Raw genomic sequence first — 18895 nt, forward strand, 5'->3', positions numbered from 1 at the left:
ATGTAAGTTAGAGGGGAAGCGGAATATATTTTTCAAAATATAGGGGGAGGGGACAATTTTGTAGAGGGTACATACGCCTATCGCTACTGCGGTTGGTGCCACTGGGAGATTCTCTGAATTATATGAAATACATATTAAGGGACATGGTTGTGGGGAGGGGGTCAAGTCCTAAGGAACTTTCGCAATGGGCGGGATTGCAGATAATCAAAAATGGTTATTTTCATTTTAAATATTACAAAATTTGCTACCTTATAGGTATTTTTGAGACTTCATTTCGGTGGAATTAGGGTGGGGGGCTAAATGTATTTTTTAACTCAAGGGGGGCAATTTTGTTGTTTTTCGATAGAACTATATATATATATATATATATATATATATATATATATATATATATATATACAATATATATATTGTATATAATATATAAATATATATATATAAATATATATATATATATATTCTGAAAACTACCAAAAAGAATTATGATACTTATAGAATTATGATATATATATATATATATATATATATATATATATATATATATATATATATATATATATATATATCTGAAAACTACCAAAAAGAATTATGATACTTATAGAATTATGATATATATATATATATATATATATATATATATATATATATATATATATATATATATATATATATATATATATATATATATATATATATATATATATATATATATACATATGTTTTTCTGGCTAATCCTAATGAAATATCACAAAATATGATGAACAGATAATACTTTAGAAGCAAATTTGGGCTATATATATATGCACACTAGGGGGCGGGGTGGGGTTCACACTGTCCATATACTTTAAGATACTAGGAAATCCCCACTCCTGCGAAATCCCCCTTTTAGAGGGATTAATATCAGAGGAGGAGGAAATCCCCCCTCCTGCGAAGTATTTTCTCTCGGCTAGAAACTTCCATCCTTTAGAAAATTTTCCCCGTGGAACCATCCCCTCCCCCTGAGAACATTCATCCTTCGATGGTCCCATAGTAAAATCTAATATGACATTCAAGAAATTTCAATCTACTGTTGAAGTCCAAACTATTTTGATTAACATAACCTATTTGCGTTGAAAATTACATTTTTTCTGCTGAAAAGTGCATAAATCTTAATAATTTCAATAATTTGCTGGAATTCAATAAGCAAGTCACAATTCCAATAGAAAAATTGGATTTTTTTTGGCTTGTTTGAATTCAATAAGCAAGTCAGAACTCCAATAGAAAAATTGGATATCTTTTTTTGCCAAAAATTTTGTTGTAAATCATTTTTTTTTACAGTGTATCATTGTTATGTTGTCCATGTTTATAGACAATATTATACGCCTTTAATGTAAATTTTCCTTTACTGAGGAAAGGATGGAGAGAGTGGAGCGAAACGAAAAATATAATTGATTAGGGAATGAGTAATAGTATTTTCCCAGTGGAATTTCCCCGCTTTCCGATCGATATCAGAATGAAAAGCAACAATATGTCAATATTGTTTTTAATATGTAGATTTATAAAGTTGTTTCTTGATTGTTTGATAGTGTATCATTGTAAATAAAGCCTTTTCTAAAGAAAAGGACCAAAAGCTAAATTACAGGCGGTTTTCCGGTAGCGTCGAGCCAATGTGAACGTAGAAAACGGAAAATCAATTCTCCCTAAGTTTCAACTATAATAATCAATCGGTCATTTCCAATAAATTATGTATACAAAAGTCTTACTTATAATTCACGATTCAAATTTATAAGGAAAGCAATTCTTTAAGTAAGCTACCAACCGCATGAATTTTTTGGCAAAATAGAGCAGTTCCGTAGTAAAATTTCACCCAGTAACATCCTTAAGACAACCGAACTAGCTTAGTCCTAACCCTCAAAAAAATTCTGATGTTTTTTTGTTTTTGTTTTTTTTGCATTCAAAAATAAATATTTCAATCAATGTTACCGTGAATGTACGAATCCTCGTTAATGTTGACATTCACCCCTGAATATCCGAAATTCCTTTTCTCTGCGCAAGTCAGCTTCTTCAGTCTTATGCAAGCTATGGTGGCAAAATTTAAAGAGGTTAGGTTAAATTTGGTTATAAATATCAGAAATGGGTTAAAAACCTAAATTAGCCTAAATTGTCATCAACAAACCATGCATTACGGAAAAAGTTGACTGGGAACGCTGACTAAATCCAAGGAGAAAAAAAAAAGTATTTCGGACGTTCACCGGTGAATGTCGACATTCGCCAATTTCGGACAGTGACGGTAACACTTACACAGAAAAATACTGAATGTTTAAAAAAAGGCCGTACCCAGAGAGGGGGGGGGGGATTTGAACCCGCCCCCCGAAATGTTTGTCTGACTCATAAAAACATAACAAAAAGGTTATAAACAAATTTTTCATGCGTTTTTTTTTGTTTAATTTTGCGTAACCCCCCCCCCCCAAAAAAAAATGATTAAACCCTCCCTTTCGAAAAAAAAAAAAATCCTGGGTGCGGCCTTGTCTGGCTTTGTTTAAAGCACGATTTTATTGCAATTAAAAAAAAATTAGCCATTAACCTGACGGGGGCTTTGGGTCCCCTTTTTAGTACAATTATGGGTTCCCACCTAAACTCAAAGAAGGGCTAATATATAATATTCATTCTTCCTTTAGCAATTACATATATATATATATATATATATATATATATATATATATATATATATATATATATATATATATATATATATATATATATATATATAACAAAATATATATATATATATATATAGTGGTCTAATTTGATATAATTATATAGTGGTCTAATTTGATAAACAACGAAAAAGGAAGAATAACAAACTGTTATCTATAAAACATTTACAAATATGAAATCATTTTGTTTTTCAAATAAAAAAGTAAGATTGTTTTTATTTATGGCATATGAGATCATGTCGAAAAGTAGCTGATTTTTTCCCTCCATTAAAAAAAACAACAGCTTTAGTATGAACAATAATACAAGTTTTGAAAATCAGTAATTTCGTTGCAAGGTTACACATCAAAAAGTGAGGACACATACTGATTTTTAATAGCGAAAAAGATTCTTCTATGGGTTCTCAGTCCTCACCAATCAACACAAAAGGGTGAATAGAAATGTAAATGATAGCTAACCCAAAATCTTGAAAAATGTTCGGTACTTACGTATTATACCGCCGACACTTAAGAAATGAAATTAGGTTAGTTTTAACCTAATTTCAAAATACCAAAACATGATGAAAATATAATACTTTAGAAATAAATTTGGGCTATATATTTGCACATTAGGGGGGGGGTGGGTAACCCGACCTAAACTAACCTAACCCCCATCCCCTAATGTGCAAATATATAGCCCAAATTATATAATTCCAATTTATTTTATCACCTGCCATTTGTTTTCCAATGAGCTGTAAGTAGTTAATTGTTTCTTAATACAGACAGATAAAATACGGTATAATACATAAGTACCAAACGGTCATAATGGGTTTTGCTTTATCGCCACCAGTTTGCACGACTGTATACTTTCGAACTGCCTTTTGGTTTCATGATGTATTTTTCCTCAATCCATGCTTTAGTATGCACGAAGGGGCTCAAGAGGATTAGTCCTTGGTTTAGAAGACTACACAGACATTTGTTTGGGGGCTAACTCTAAAAAACGCAAAACAGGCGAGCTACATGGGGAATTTTGAAGACTGTCTTGATACTCGAGGTCTTGGCCCAGAAGCTCAGCCTGAATACTGATGAAATTTGTCTCCTAAGCGTTTTTACCAGGAAAAGTAATTTCTTCTAAAATCTAAATTTCATTTTTGATAATTGCAAGATACCCTGCGGTGGCGCAGTAGATTGAAGCTTTGCTTAGCAATAGGAGGCCCAGGGTTTGATCCCCGCTGCAACAAAATTAGGCGATGGACCTAATACCTGTCCCTCTAAAAAAAAGACCCCACAATCGAGGGGTCGATCCGACTCCCTTTGCGCATTCAATAGCTATGGACCATTTTATCCAACCAGCAGGATCAAGCGTTGCCACCACGGTACAATTAGAGTCCATGGTGCCGTGCTTTTCATTTGGAAATTTTTCTGTACAAAACAAACTTTTGGCAACATCATGGTTTTACTTCCTCCTTTCTGGGTCGGATTTCTATTCAAGTTTTATTTTATGAAAAATTTTCTTCTGGTTACCGCCAGAGCCGTATCCAGGGGGGGGGGGGGGGGGTCGAACCACCCCCCCCCCCCGAAATGTTTGTCTGACTCGTAAAAAACGTAAAAAAATGAATATAAACAAAATTTTGATGCGTTTTTTAAAGCTTTTGTTGTACCCCCTCGAACACAATTCTTTTGCAACCTCCTCCCCCCTCCCGAAAAAAATCCCGGATACGGGCCTGGTTACCTCAAATTCTTATAACATGCTGTTTAGATGGGTCAAATTAATCTCTTGTGTTACATTTTTATTCAGAATAGTGGTATAGTTTCTTTTAATGCTGCCAACGCTTGTAGGATATTCCTCCTAGTTGATAGATTTTCCACTTGTGTACCTATCAGATAAATAGACTTAAGGTTACATTATAGTAGGTGTAAAAGTTAGATATCAAAAATATCCGCTGAAAAAGGGATTTATATGTCCTTGTTGTCTTAACCATAGATCTTATATGATGAAATTTGTAATTATATAATCAGCCGAAACACTTGAGGTAATTGTCTGTCAATAAAATTGCATAATTCTTTAAGACCTGTTTTGCAAAATATCATTCATTTTCGTAAACAATAAGATATTCCTTCTAATCATAAGATTTTTCTCTTGTACACCTGGGCTGACTCGGATAAACAGAATTATGGTTAGATCATAGTAGGCGTTAAGGCGAATATCGAAACTATTAATATAAACGTAAACAAAGATTTACGTTTACGTATCGTGGTTGTCTTATATAATCAAATAGTTTGTATGTTGAAATGGACATTTACATAACCAAAAAAAGTTTACAGCAATTGTCTGTCGAGAAAATTATGTAATTTAAAAAAATTGTTTTGCTGAATAGCATTCCATGCGTTCATGGGCTTAACCAGGATTTTGTTCGGGGAGGGTGGTTATAAAATATTCATCAAGAATGTATATATGCATTTTGTTAATTTTTACGGGTTGGACAATATTTTTTTAGGGGAGAGGGTTCAAAATCGGTACCCCCTCCCCCTGGATACGGTCTTGGATGCGCTCATCCCCTATCAAAAAATATGGTAGGCCCGTATAGAAGAACAGTTGGCGAGAGGCTGTCAAACCTTCCCCCCTCCAAAGTAGGAGGACAATATGAGAATTCGAGAAAATCTTTCTATTTTGAAATGGGAGGACTTGAAGCTTCTTCTCGTCAGGTGGGCGTATCAAAGCTGCATCACTGATTTATTGTGGGACTTCCTGATTAATTTACTTTACTACGGGCATAAAAACGGCCTAAATTGAATGGTATATACAAATACTTCCAACTGAAATAGCAGGTAAACTTTAAAAGTGAAGAAATCAATATACTAGGGACCAGGCAAACAGTCCCACGAGAGAGGCAAGAAATAAAGCTGGCCCCTCCCACCGGGAAGAAAAGAATATATTTGAAGCACAACATGTTATATTCTGATCAAGCTTTACACTTTTTTTCGGATAAAAGAACCCATTCTATGCAATTTGTCCCTCCCCCTGAAGAATTTGGGAAGAATGTTTCATATATGGTCATCCAAAGACATGCGATCACTTGCGAAATATTATTAGACTTGACACATTGTAGACTAGTCGTTTAATGTTAAACGCTGCACTTTGAAATTGTTTTTATTTAGGTTTTGTTGCACTTTTTTCCATGCCAGGAAAAAATCATCCCCCCTGTCAACTGTCAAGGGCTGGACCTGTTCGATGTACATAATTCAAGGAAATGACTATGAATATGTTACATTACCTCTCTTTTGAGCTCTTTATTTTGTACTAGTTAGGTAGTTTTTGAAAAGTAATGGTTCGGTCCGTATTCTGGCTTTGAGATGTAACACAAAAGTAGATTCCCAGGGCGCGTGTCCATATTTCCGTGCCCATATAAGTTACATCTTACGCAATTGGATAGTCAATTTTGGGTACTCTTCTATAAGCTGGACTCTTTTTATATCTCAAACTCGAGACACGTTGAAAAATCCGTTTTTCAACGGGATGATGCACGACTCCGCTGTAGATAAATACAATGTTCAAAGTACATAATTTAAGGAAGAAATTTAGTGCAGTTCTCCTGCAATTACATGTTTTGCTTGTATACTATCGCGTAATTTTTCTCAAAAGGACTGACGACAGATCTCTACGGATTTTAGTCTCCTATTCAGTAGAAAAAAGTCATAAACAGCTTGAGAAAAAAATTTAATCGATTATAAGTTAAAAGTTGTGAAACTCATAACGTCCATTTCACCATAAGAAACTTGTCGTGCCAGGATCGACAACCGGGGGGTTTCCTATCTCCCTCTTGATCATCCCAAGTTCCCTCTACCTTTCTCTTGATAATCCTACCAGGGTATTTCTTAGCGTGGTTTTAATTGCGTATACGATATTTAAAGTGTTGTTTTTTTGGGGGAAAGAGGTACCTAGGTTAGGTTACGTATTGAACATATGTTATGCTTTGCCCCCCCCCCCTTATGTGCAAATATATAGCCCAAATTTGTTTCTAAAGTATTATATAGTCATCCTATTTTATTTTATTTCATTAGCATTAACCAAACTAGCACTATATATAAAAGTCCAGTTAATAGAAGAGTACCCAATTTTGCAATAATTTGGTTGATTACAAGTAGGGGGTAGCAGTCCCCATGAAACATCAACTGTATTTTTTTTTAATAAACTAAATTAAAGGTTGACACGTGTCATGCTATGGGATTTGTTTAAACTTTTCTTCCTCTTGCTTTTGGAAAATATTTCGCAGGTACCTTGGTTGCAATTGATAAATATTGGTATGACCAGAATTCAAATAATATGAAAAATTGTTATGACTAAACATCTGTATGTTTTGTAACCAAGCAATCAGTGCATATAAATTTGCACCATGAAGTAATTACATAACTTAAGTTATACTATACATTCCCAACTTACTGGAGTCCTGAAACGGGTATAATATTACACCTGTCTGCTTCCACTTGATTGCATAACGACATTTTTTCAGTGTGTCATTAACGCATTATCAAGATGCAGATAAAAAGGCATGCAAATCTTCCTTAAGAATTATGCCCAAGCGCGTGAATGTTTTGCAAGAGGGGCTTAGCATTTCGGGCAAGGGGCTAAATAAAAAGAAGGCCCAAATGGGTGAGTTACTTGCGTAATATAAAGTATTATAGAACACAATAGTGAAAACAGTGACATTTCAAAGGGTGTGTGTGCAACTGAACCCCCGTGTAACTGAACCCCCGTGTAACTGAACCACCGTGTAACTGAACCCCCGTATAACCGAACCACCGTGCAACTGAACACCCGTATAACCGAACCCCAGTGCAACTGAACCCTCTTGCTACTGAACCCTCATGCAACTCAACCCCCGTGCAACTCAACCCCATTTAACTAAACCCCAATGTAACTGAACCCCCGTATAACCGAACCCCTGTGCAACTGAACCCTAGTGCTACTGAACCGTCATGCAACTCAACCACCGTACTTACATTGGGTAAAACACAATAGGGTTATGAACCATAGTTATTTAACTATGGTATAGTTATTTAACCTTTAAACTGTTTTAAATCAAATGGCCGTCCCACAAATTGGATCGGATGTATTTGGGGGGGAAATACGGTGGGGTGGAAGCCCTCCGATCACTTTTAACTCTGAAAAAGTGCACTGGAAATTTTGATTTCCAATCGAATGAGCCCCCCCCCCCCAAAGTTCATACAAATTTTTTTCTGCAAAAACCTTATGTGTTAGCAATGAGCAACTGGCTTAACTTACAGCCCATGCCCCAGATGCTGCTGGTGGGGTTGTTAACCCAAAAGGCATGGTTATTTGATCTTCGGACTAATTTGAACAAAATGTTTATTTTTATTGTGATCGGATGTATTTGGGGAGGGGGATGTCGGTTGAGAGGGAAAGGCTGATTGTCCTGTGATTACCTTTGATTCTTCTAAATTGAACTTGAACTTCCAATTTCCAATCGAATTAGCCTCCTTCAAAGTTTTTACGATCATCCCTTCTGATAAAAACCTTAAATTTTAACAATTGGTAACTTGCAATAACATACACATTGCTGATACAGGTGTATCAGCAATTTTTTTTGGAACAGCTTAGCGTATCAAGATGAAACTTCTGGGGCATCTACCTGCTACTACTGCCATTAGTACTGCTACTACTACTACTAATTCAATACAATTATTACTTCTACTGTTCCTACTACGACTTCTGCTACTATTAAACTACCACTACTAAGGCTACGCATATCAAGTTGAAAATTTGACAGAATGAGGCATTTGAGGTGGAACTTGAACTAAATCAAAAGACACTATGTGCATACAGATTTTCAAAATGGCATGTCTCAAAAAGGGATTTGTGTATTAAATTGGAACTTTCAGAGAGTGCTTAAAGAGAAAGTCAATTCACCAAAAGGAAATATGTCCACGCTCAGGCCTGGATTTACCACTAGGTCCCTAAGCCCGGACCTAGAAGCGCATAATGCTAGCGGGAGCAATAAATTATCACTGAGTAATTTTTTCCTGACAAAAACTGGACTGGTGTGATTTATCGTCACCAGGTGCACTTTACCGCCATGCTGCCTATTCACAGAAAAGTAACTTTAAAACAACACAGGGATTTCATGGTCACTTATAAACTGTCAGATGTCTCCCGAGAATAGCAGCTGAAAGTTCGGTTCGGTATTACCCCTCTCTTTCATCACTTTTCGGTCATCGCATGTGTTCTGTTAACACACAGTAACATGGTTACATGGTTACACACAGTTACAATTACATGGGGGTTCAGTTACACGGGGGTTTAGTTAAATGGGGTTGAGATGCACGAGGGTTCAGTTAAAGGGGGTTAAGTTGCACGGGGGTTCGGTTATACGGGGGTTCAGTTGCACGGGGGTTCAGTTACATGGGGGTTCAGTTACACGGGGGTTTAGTTAAATGGGGTTGAGTTGCACGATGGTTCAGTTAAAGGGGGTTCAGTTGCATGAGGGTTCAGTAGCACGAGGGTTCAGTTGCACGGGGGTTCAGTTGTACGGGGGTTCAGTTGCACGGGGGTTCGGTTATACGGGGGTTCAGTTACAATGGAACCATTTCAAAGAGGAGACAAAGGCCCGTATTATAGGTATTGCTCAGTAGAAAAAAGACAAATTTTCATAACAAGTTCAAGAAAATTTAACTGAAGCATTTTAAGAATACTGAAACGCCATATGCGAATGGGAAAAAACATTTTACAGCCTAATTAAAATATGTATCTTTACTTCTGAAAAAATGAATGTTAAATGTGTACCCCGTGAATCGTTTACACAAATCATTTTGAGGGTACGGTGAAGATATAAAAAGTGTAACAAAAAAAAAAAAAAAAACAAGTAGAGTTCACATATTTTAGGATGGAAAGTACAGGAAAGCAAACAACGTTAAAAAAAAATGAATTTGAGATACTAGCAATATGCGATTGCATAGATAACTACTGAACAGACACCTATCCAGGAACGTCAAAAGCTGTGACAGTCCAGGGAAAAATTTTTATCGTGGAACCTCTTATTTTTCTTGATATTCTACCAATGCAAATAATGTGGCTTGTCATAGTGACACCCCTCATTGAACAAAGTAAGCTATTCCACTGATCATTCTCCTGCAATTACATGTTTTGGTTGTATACTATCGCGTAATTTTTCTCAAAAGGACTGAGGACAGATCTCTACGGATTTTAGTTTCCTATTCAGTGGAAAAAAAAGTCATAAGCAGCTTGAGACAAAAATTTAATCGATTATAAGTTAAAAGTTGTTGAACTTGTAACGTCCATTTCAGCCTAAGAAACATGTAATGCCAGGATCGACAACCGGGGGGGGGTTCCTATCTCCCTCTTAATCATCCTAAGTTCCCTCTATCTTTCTCTTGATAATCCTACCAGGTGGGGTTTTGGGCTCATACCACCCTCCGCAATATCCATATTTTTTTTTATCAATTTTATGATTCAATTTTATCAATTTTTTTTTATCAATTTTATTTTATCAATTTTATCAATTCGCCCAAATGGAAAGATTTGGGCGAATTTTGATTAAATTATTGTTGTTGTTTGTTCTTGCCATTACAGTTTCTTTTGGCCTCTTGTGAGCCTAATGGCTGGAAATGTTTTATTCTTTCTTTTAAAGTAAATTATATTATTTCCTTAACTGTTTGCATAATTTACCTATGGAGGAGAGGCGTTGGAGAAGAGCTCGCTCCCTCCTAAGATTAATTTGGGCGCGCGTGGCTTGCCACTATGCCTAATTTAAAAAATATAAATGAGCTTTGCGTTGACGTGAATCATGTCAAAATAAGCTAATGTGTAATCGCTTAGACTGAATTTATCCTGCATCAACTAGTTATGTCAACTTCGATTTTTAATGGCAGTTGAGAATTTCACAGTATTTTTCGCCGAGAAATAGGAACCAGATAGAAGCGGTTTTATGGAGATGCTACTGAGGGCTTATATTATGGTACCTACGCTTTATGTGTAGACATCAGGGCCGTATCCAGGATTTTTGTTCAGGGGGGGTTTTACTAATTTTGACTTTTTTGGGGGGGTTTTACTAATTTTTGACTCAGATTTCGACTAATTTTACTGATTTTTACCTAGGTTTTACTAATTTTCTACTTATTTTCGAGTCGGTCAAAAATTTCGGGGGGGGGGGGGTTCAAACCGGGTAACCCCCCCCCCCCCTGGATGCGGCCTTGGTAGACATGTAGATCATTTATCTCGACAGTCCGTTATTTTATCACAGAGACAACTGACTTTCGAAATTGATTCTTAGATACAAGGGTTGTTGTTTTCTTTTTTCTTGTTTTTTTTTTCTAAACTTCGATTGGCTATAAAGCAAAAACAGGTAAATATGAAAAACAATGGTTTCATTATCAGTTAACAATCAAAGTTACTTCCATAAGTAATCACCCTTGAGATTGATGCGTTTGTCATATCTGTGAACAAGCTTTGTAATGCTAGATATTTTATTTGGGGGTAAAATATCGCAATTTAAGATTTGAAGGCAGTTATGACGTTTTTTAGCTCCTCATTAGTTTGACCCCCCCTAAACCAAGGGTGAAGGTCGTCATGGATCAAAGCAATTCAAGAAGTCAAGACTCCTCATTTTCTGTTTTGAATAAGCAGTAGGTGTTGCAAAGTTTAGCAATAACACTTTTTGTTCCTGGTTGCATGAACTCAAAAAGAAACATACCATTTTGGTACAAAGAGCAATAAAAAAAGGTACCAACGCTTTTATGTGCAGACCTATAGATCATTTTATTTCGACAGTCCGTTATTTTATCACAGAGACAATTGACTTTCAAAATTGATTCGTAGATACAAGGGTTGTAATTTTCTTTTTCTTGTTTTTTTTTTTCTAAACTTCGATTGGATATAAAGCAAAAACAGGTAAATATGAAAAACAATGGTTTTTACTTCTTTAAGTAATCACAGTCAAGATTGATGCATTTGTCATATCTGTGAACAAGCTTTGTAATACTAGATATTTCATTTGGGGGTAATATCTCGCCATTTAAGATTTAAAGGCAGTTATGACGTTTTTTAGCTCCTCGTTAGTTTGAACCTCCTCCCCCTCCCTAACCGAGGGTGAAGGTTGTCATGGATCAGAACAATTCTAGACGTCAGGACTCCTCATTTTCTGTTTTGAATAGCTCTCAGTAGGTGTTGTAAAGTCTGGCAATAAAAATTTCTGTTCCCGGTTCCATGAACTCAACAAAAAATATAGGCTACCATTTTTTTTTTAAAGAACAATTGAATTTTCGGGTTTTTGTGGAAAATTTGTTTACATCTATTGTTGTCACTGTCATTTCGTTCCCGGCGTGCCGCAATGAACGCAAGTTTTATCAGCTGTCATTTTCCTTGAACTGAAGAAGTGGCTTGCGCGGCAGCACCTTCAAACTGACAAGGAGCTCAAAGAAATCCTCACAACCCATTCGAAATCATTGGTGGCAAAATTCTATGAAGAGGGTGTTACAAAGGTACAAATATGATAAATGCCCAATTATGTAGAAAAGAAACCATTGCACAATTTGCTTGGTAACAAAATCAAGACCGTATCCTGGGGAGGGGTAATCGGGTTTGAAATCCCCCTCCCAAAATGGTTGTCCAACTCATAAAGAAGTAACAAAATGCATATAAATTTTCTTTAATGGGTGTTGTAGTTTTTTTAACCTCTCCCCCTCCCCCCCGTCCCCGATCAAAAATCCTCGATACGCTCCTGAATGAAATCATTCTTTTTTATATCTCACCCGACTTTAGCCAACCGGAGATCTTAAAAATTACCCTTGTATATAGATAACCGTTTTAATTAAGCTGTGCCGGATAGGCAAAAATTTATATCTAGGATAAATAAGCACTCATAGAACACAAAAAAAGGAAAAAAAATACCCTGCAAAATGGAAAAAATAAATATTACGGATAAAAGAAACTATGAGCTAAATTGCTTTAAACATAAATTATGAACTAAATTACTGATTTAACACCCATGTTTCTTTTTTAAATTTGGATCCTGCTACTACCGAAAAATTAAGATGAAGATCTTATTCATTAAAAATGAGGCTCCCGATTGCTCCTAAAGTTTCCACTTAATCGATCCAAACAGTCAGATTACATTTTCACTGTCCCTGGTATATGAAGGCTTTTCGTCTCGATTTAGAAGAACCTCTGAGAGCCTTTGGAAAATTTTTTAGACATTTGCGCTATTTCCCTTTTTTTAAATATTTGTGTTTTGCTGGATTTAACTTATCATATTGTTTAACCTGTGATGGCAATGAGGAGAAGGAGGACTGGCCTGCATTAGTCTTCAGGATGGTACTTAACTGGCCATGATCAATTAACTGTACTAAAAGGGAACAAACACGCGGAAAAATTTGATAGGATCATCTATATTTCAATTTTCGATCTAGGTATCAAAATTCTGTTTTTTAGAGTTTCGGTTACTTTTGAGCCGGGTTGCTCTTTACTTACAGTTCGTTACCACGATCTGTTTGATATGAAATCACAATACTGTTTGATATGAAATCAAATATATAAGTTTCATCAAGTTTAGTCTTACCCATCAAAAGTTACGAGCCTTATAAAATTTGCCTAATTTTCGAAAAAAGGATGAATCATCCCCTAAAAGTCATAGAATCTTAATGAAGAACTTTTCTAAGTTTAAACTTTTTCTAAGTTTAATCTTCATTCACTGATTTCACTTTATGTATCCACTGTACGTCCACTACTTGAGTATTGCTCATCAGTATGGTATCCCCTTAATAAGAGAGATAGAGAAAAGGGTTGAGAGAGTACAACGTAGGGCCACCAAACTCATACCTTACCTGAGACATCTACCTTACCACCAGAGAATGCAGAGACTACAGTTGCCTAGTCTCCAGTTCAGACGTGATAGAGCCGACCTAATAAATACATTCCGCATTGTTAGGAATATTGATAATACCACCCCAACTCACTTTTTCACTTTTACAGAATACAGTAGTACCCGTCCATGTTCACAGAAAAGAATAGGCCAAAACTCTTTGTCTAGCCGAGTGTGGAAGACTTGGAATTCACTTCCATCGGGAATAGTTGCAAGTACCACTGTCCGGTCTTTCTAAGGTAGTTTAGCCTCTACAAATTTCTATACTAGGTCCTATCACAATCCATTTTGAGAATATTTTTACTTTTGTATTAGCTGATTTGCGACAGTGTGTTTTCAGTTATTTTGTAGGCTTACTTTTTGGTATGTTTCAATTGTTAACAGATATGTTTCAGTTAGTTTGGTATGCTAATGTATGTTTAAGTTATTATGTTTTCAGAGTGTGTGTTTTTGTTATGTCATCAACATTGTTATAGACTTTTATATAATTGTTTAGTGCGACAAGCTTGTTAAAGCTTACCGTACTTTGGTATTAATAAATAAATAAATAAATAAAATAAGACCATCAGATTCAGCGTATCAGAGAACCATACTGTAGAAGTTTCAAGCTCCTATCTGCAGAAATGTGGAATTTTGTATTTTTTGCCAGAAGAAAGATCTCGGATGCGTGTTCATTTGTTTGCTTTTTTTTCCCAGGGGTGATCGTATCGACCCAGTGGTCCTAGATCATCGGGAGAGGGCTCATTTGAACGGAAATTAAACGATCTAGTTCTTTTTTAAGTGACCAAAAAATTGGGCCCCCTCCAATGCTCATTTTCCCCCCAAAGTCACCGATCAAAATTTTTCATGCGTATTTTAAAGTTTTATGTACCCCCCCCCCCCAAAAAAAAAAAATCTGGACAAGTTCTTGGGATTTAAGGTATTTTTTAAAACATAGATTTTTATGTCCATGTGTCACCCTTTTGAATTGCTCTTCATTCCATTTTCATTCATTCAATTTCATGTGCAATAAGATGACTGTAAGAAAACACTTGAAGGAAGTAACTTTTATTAATATTTTGCTCTTGCATAACAGCCATTAAACCGTCCTATAAATAAAGACATCAGGTCATTCATCGTCCTTGATTTAGTGCATTTGGCATAATAAAAATAAATGTTACTGCCTGTAGTAAAAGAGGAAAATTTATCTGTACAGAAGGAAATAATAAAAAATAAAACAGAAAAACAGATCTGGCCTGCTACATTGTAGAATTTTTACAATAAAAATCGCTGATAAATTGATCAAAAGAGTAAAACTTCGCAAAAGAGAAGAAATTATTAAAAAAAAGGGATTACGGATAGTGTAAAATTGGTATCTCAGGGACAGGGATGGATCCAGGATTTTTTTAGAGGGGGGGGCCCAAGATAGGTTGATCCGATTAACTTGCGTTAGGAGCAAGTTTAAGTAAGGCAATCTTGCGTTAATTAAGTAAATTACACTACTTTACAAAAACCAACAAAGAGAAAAATCTAAAAAAAAAAAAAAACGAGATTTTTTTTTCTTTCTTTTCTTTTCTCTCCACTGGCCACAGTCTCGTTTGTTTGTTTTTTTTTAGATTTTTCTCTTTGTTGGTTTTTGTCATGGCTGGCCAGTTCGGCTTAAGATCTTTCATACACTACTTTAAACTACGTTAAGGGGCGGGCCCCCTGGATCCGCCATTGCTCAGGGATATAAATCTAAATATGACGCAAAACAATGAACATAATTGTTTTCGATGCTAAAAAAAAAAAAAAAACACAATCAGTCGGCAGGAAAAAAACAACAATAAAGAAGCTATAACTATAAATATGCAAAGCCTGGGAACCATATCAATAATATACTTCTTTGGTATTCATCGAAATTCAATGCAAAATCATGATTGTCCTGACCCAGGTTGAAAACGTTCAGTTTTCAGACTCCCAGGGAAACTGTTTTCCTTCCCATATATGCACGGGAGATGCATTTGGAAGAAGAAAAATTGGAGATGCAGAAAAAAAGGCAAATTCAAGGTTTATTTAATTTCATTTAAATTTTTATATAATTGACAGCTTTTACTCTCCCCCCTCACAAAAAAATATGCGTATGTTGATACATTTATATTAATGATGTGTAGCATATTTCCTGAGACCTATGTTTCAATTCAGTTGTCACATTGAAGTAATAAATCGAATTATAGCAATCACAGAATTCCTCTGATCAAGGAGATAGGTTTAATAGTTCAGACTTGCTGAATATTAATAGAAATGCATCAATGTCAGTTGATAAAAATCGTAGATCAAATTGCAACCATTTTACCTAGATCGAAGATCGAAAATTGAAATATAGATGATCCTATTAAATTTTTCCGCGTGTTTGTTCCCTATTAGTACACAATAGGGTGTACTCAAGAGCGATTTGGCTTTCTTGCATTCCCCCCAGGAGTCACCATATAGAAGATAAGGGCATAGAAAGTTGTGGAGGGAGTCCTTTAATGGCAACTTTTAGCTCTAATACCCTTATATAGGGGCCAAAAATTATTAAAGGCAATCTAACACCTCTCCAACACCGCATGCGCCACAATAGCCATAGATCAGATAAAAATTCTGGAAAATTGAACAAAATTGCTTCTGGGGACGGTATGACAAGTAAAGTTCAAGCGGTAAGGAGCCGAAATTACGCAGGTAGATTATATATAACAGAGACTTCAATTATAATAATAATTGTAATAGAAAGATGAATAAGTTACAATATGTTGATGAGTCAGGCAAAGATTTCCTCTATCGGTACTTTCCCATTATGCGGGCCTCTCTAAAAAGTCAAGTTTAGTTGATGCTAATAAAATAAAATAGGATGAATATATAATAGTTTATAAACAAATTTGGGCTATATACTTCCAAATTAGGGGGGGGCGAGTAAAGCATAGCATATACTAAATACGTAACCTAACCTAACCTAGGTACCCTTGTCTCCCCTTAAACCCCCAAAAAACCACAGTTTAATATCGTATACGCAATGAAAACCACGCTATAATTGCCTGCTCTATTGGGGTTAACATGTCAAAAACGGGTTTTATCATTGCCTACTCTTTGGCACTTAACCCGAGAGGCCCGCATAATGGGAAAGTAACTTCCTATCTGTATAATTGAAAGTCTCAAACCGAGGCACTTGGGTCTGTGCTTCCTTCAAGTCCTTGCGCCCCCAATACCAAAAAATAGTAGGCTATTCAAGGGAGGTCCCGTAACCCCTCCAAAACACGCTCCCAGTTGTCAGGAGGGCCCTTAACCCCTCCAAAACACGCTCCCAGTTGTCTCCATAAATATACATGTGTTTACCTCTTTTGAGCCATTTCTAGAGACTAAGATCACAGTGTGACACAAAATTTGCATATGAGGATTGTTCAGCTTTAAATTGCAAACCTGAAGCTAATATTACAATTTAGAAGTACAATATCGAAAAACATTTATAACATATTCAAAAAAGGTGGGGATCTCAGACCAAGACGAAATCGGAATCGCGCAAGGGTTTTTAATCTCCGTGATGGGATGGCTCTAGGTAAGGTCTATAAGTTTGTGTCCCTTTAAAAAAAAAACTAAAATTCTCCCTCCCACACTACGGACATCAGTTTTCCATAGAAAGTAAATAGCAAATCTAAAACTCAAAACGATCATAAATTAATTATTTTAAGATGATGAACGTAAAGCGAGAAGAAGTTACTAAAAGTGTCACGGCGTAAAAGAAGTTACGACGCCCCTGCTTATTTAAATCTTTCTTAGTGCATTCCGGCATTTTGAGGTTCGATTTCATATAAAGAGTAATTGCTTGTCGTTTTAGGCCTTGAATTTACTGTTTACTTTACAGAAACCTGATGTTTTAGGTGATATTTTAACTCCTTGACCATGGAAAAAAAAACTACGTCAAAATTGGGAAAGAACTTTCCAATAGTTTTGAGAAACGGACTCGCTTTCCGTTGAAAATCACCCTTGCCACTTTATTGTGATCGGTTAACGGCTTGATCACGAAAATGGCCTTGTTTTACGGTTTTGTCTCATAGAAGTTGATTGACCATGTACAAACAGAATTGGCGTATAGGCTTATAAGGACTATTCAGTCATGATAAACCCATGTATATAAATATGACACGTACAAATATATGCGGGTCAACATAGCTATGAGAACCGCCACACATAATCTAGACAAGAGAACATTTTACGGTAATTTCCTATCATTATCTCAATACGAACACTTCCACCGGAGATAAACTTTACGGTTTTGTTTCTGCTGATTTTCTTAAAAAAAAAAAAAAGGTTCTATGACCTATTCGGTTTGGATTGAAACCAAGACAATTCTGGTCATCTCTGGGCACAAATCATGACAACATACTGTGATAGATCAGCTTTAAGACACAAAAAAATCTCACCTTTGCCAAACTCTAAATTCAATTTTTCTCCAGCATGTGACGAGGAGGACATTGTGACACCTCGATAGGTAGATACACGAATCAATCGGCTCAAATTTTGTATGGCATGCTGCCAGATATACGCTTAAGTTTGAAATTCAGACGAGGAACAAAAGTCATTGCGAAATATAGAATTCAATGTTAACCTGGATATTTGTATTCATGACGTTTGGATGCATCAACTATAATTGAAGATATTATGTCACATTGGAAATGTTGTTACTTAGTGTGTTTTGAACCAGGGCCAGTCAAAAGGGAGACACCAGACTTATAACTTGCTGCATCAGGTCTAAAACCACTAATGATGCAGTGACTCGAGATCAGGCTTCACGCGCTATGTGAAGTGAAAGTATAACACAAGTGGCAAAATAGGATTTACCCTGTCACGCTCAACACACTTTCTAGCGTGACAAAATCAAGAATTAGGATTTACCTTAATATGATAGTCTCTATTGGTTCTACACCTTCCCCACCCTTACACACAAGGTGACCAAGTGTGTAACTCCTTGATCTTTACCAAATTCGTATACTCACCTCTTTACTCTAGTAGCCTTGAGGGCTGGATGTGGATACATCTCACGTTTACAAATTGGTTTTCGTTTCGCCTCTTCTGTCATCTGGCCTTTGTCGGTTATCGCTTTTGAAACTGTCGATAATTTAATCGCCAGCAATTTAGTGGTTTCAGTTTGCTTTTTGAATACCCGGTCTGTAATTTTCGTCTGGATTCTGGAAGCAAGTTTGCACAGTAGTTTTCTCACGGATTTTAAGAATGTCTTATGCTTAATATCTTCATTTTGTGTCGAAAGAACATTCCGTCTTGCGGTCAAAGATTCAAGTTTTGTTGTGATTATTACAAATGGTTGCTATGCATGCT

Source organism: Artemia sp. Qi Xiang Cuo, chromosome 1 (assembly GCF_049724085.1).
Source record: "Artemia sp. Qi Xiang Cuo chromosome 1, ASM4972408v1, whole genome shotgun sequence".
NCBI classification, from domain to species: Eukaryota; Metazoa; Arthropoda; class Branchiopoda; order Anostraca; family Artemiidae; genus Artemia; species Artemia sp. Qi Xiang Cuo.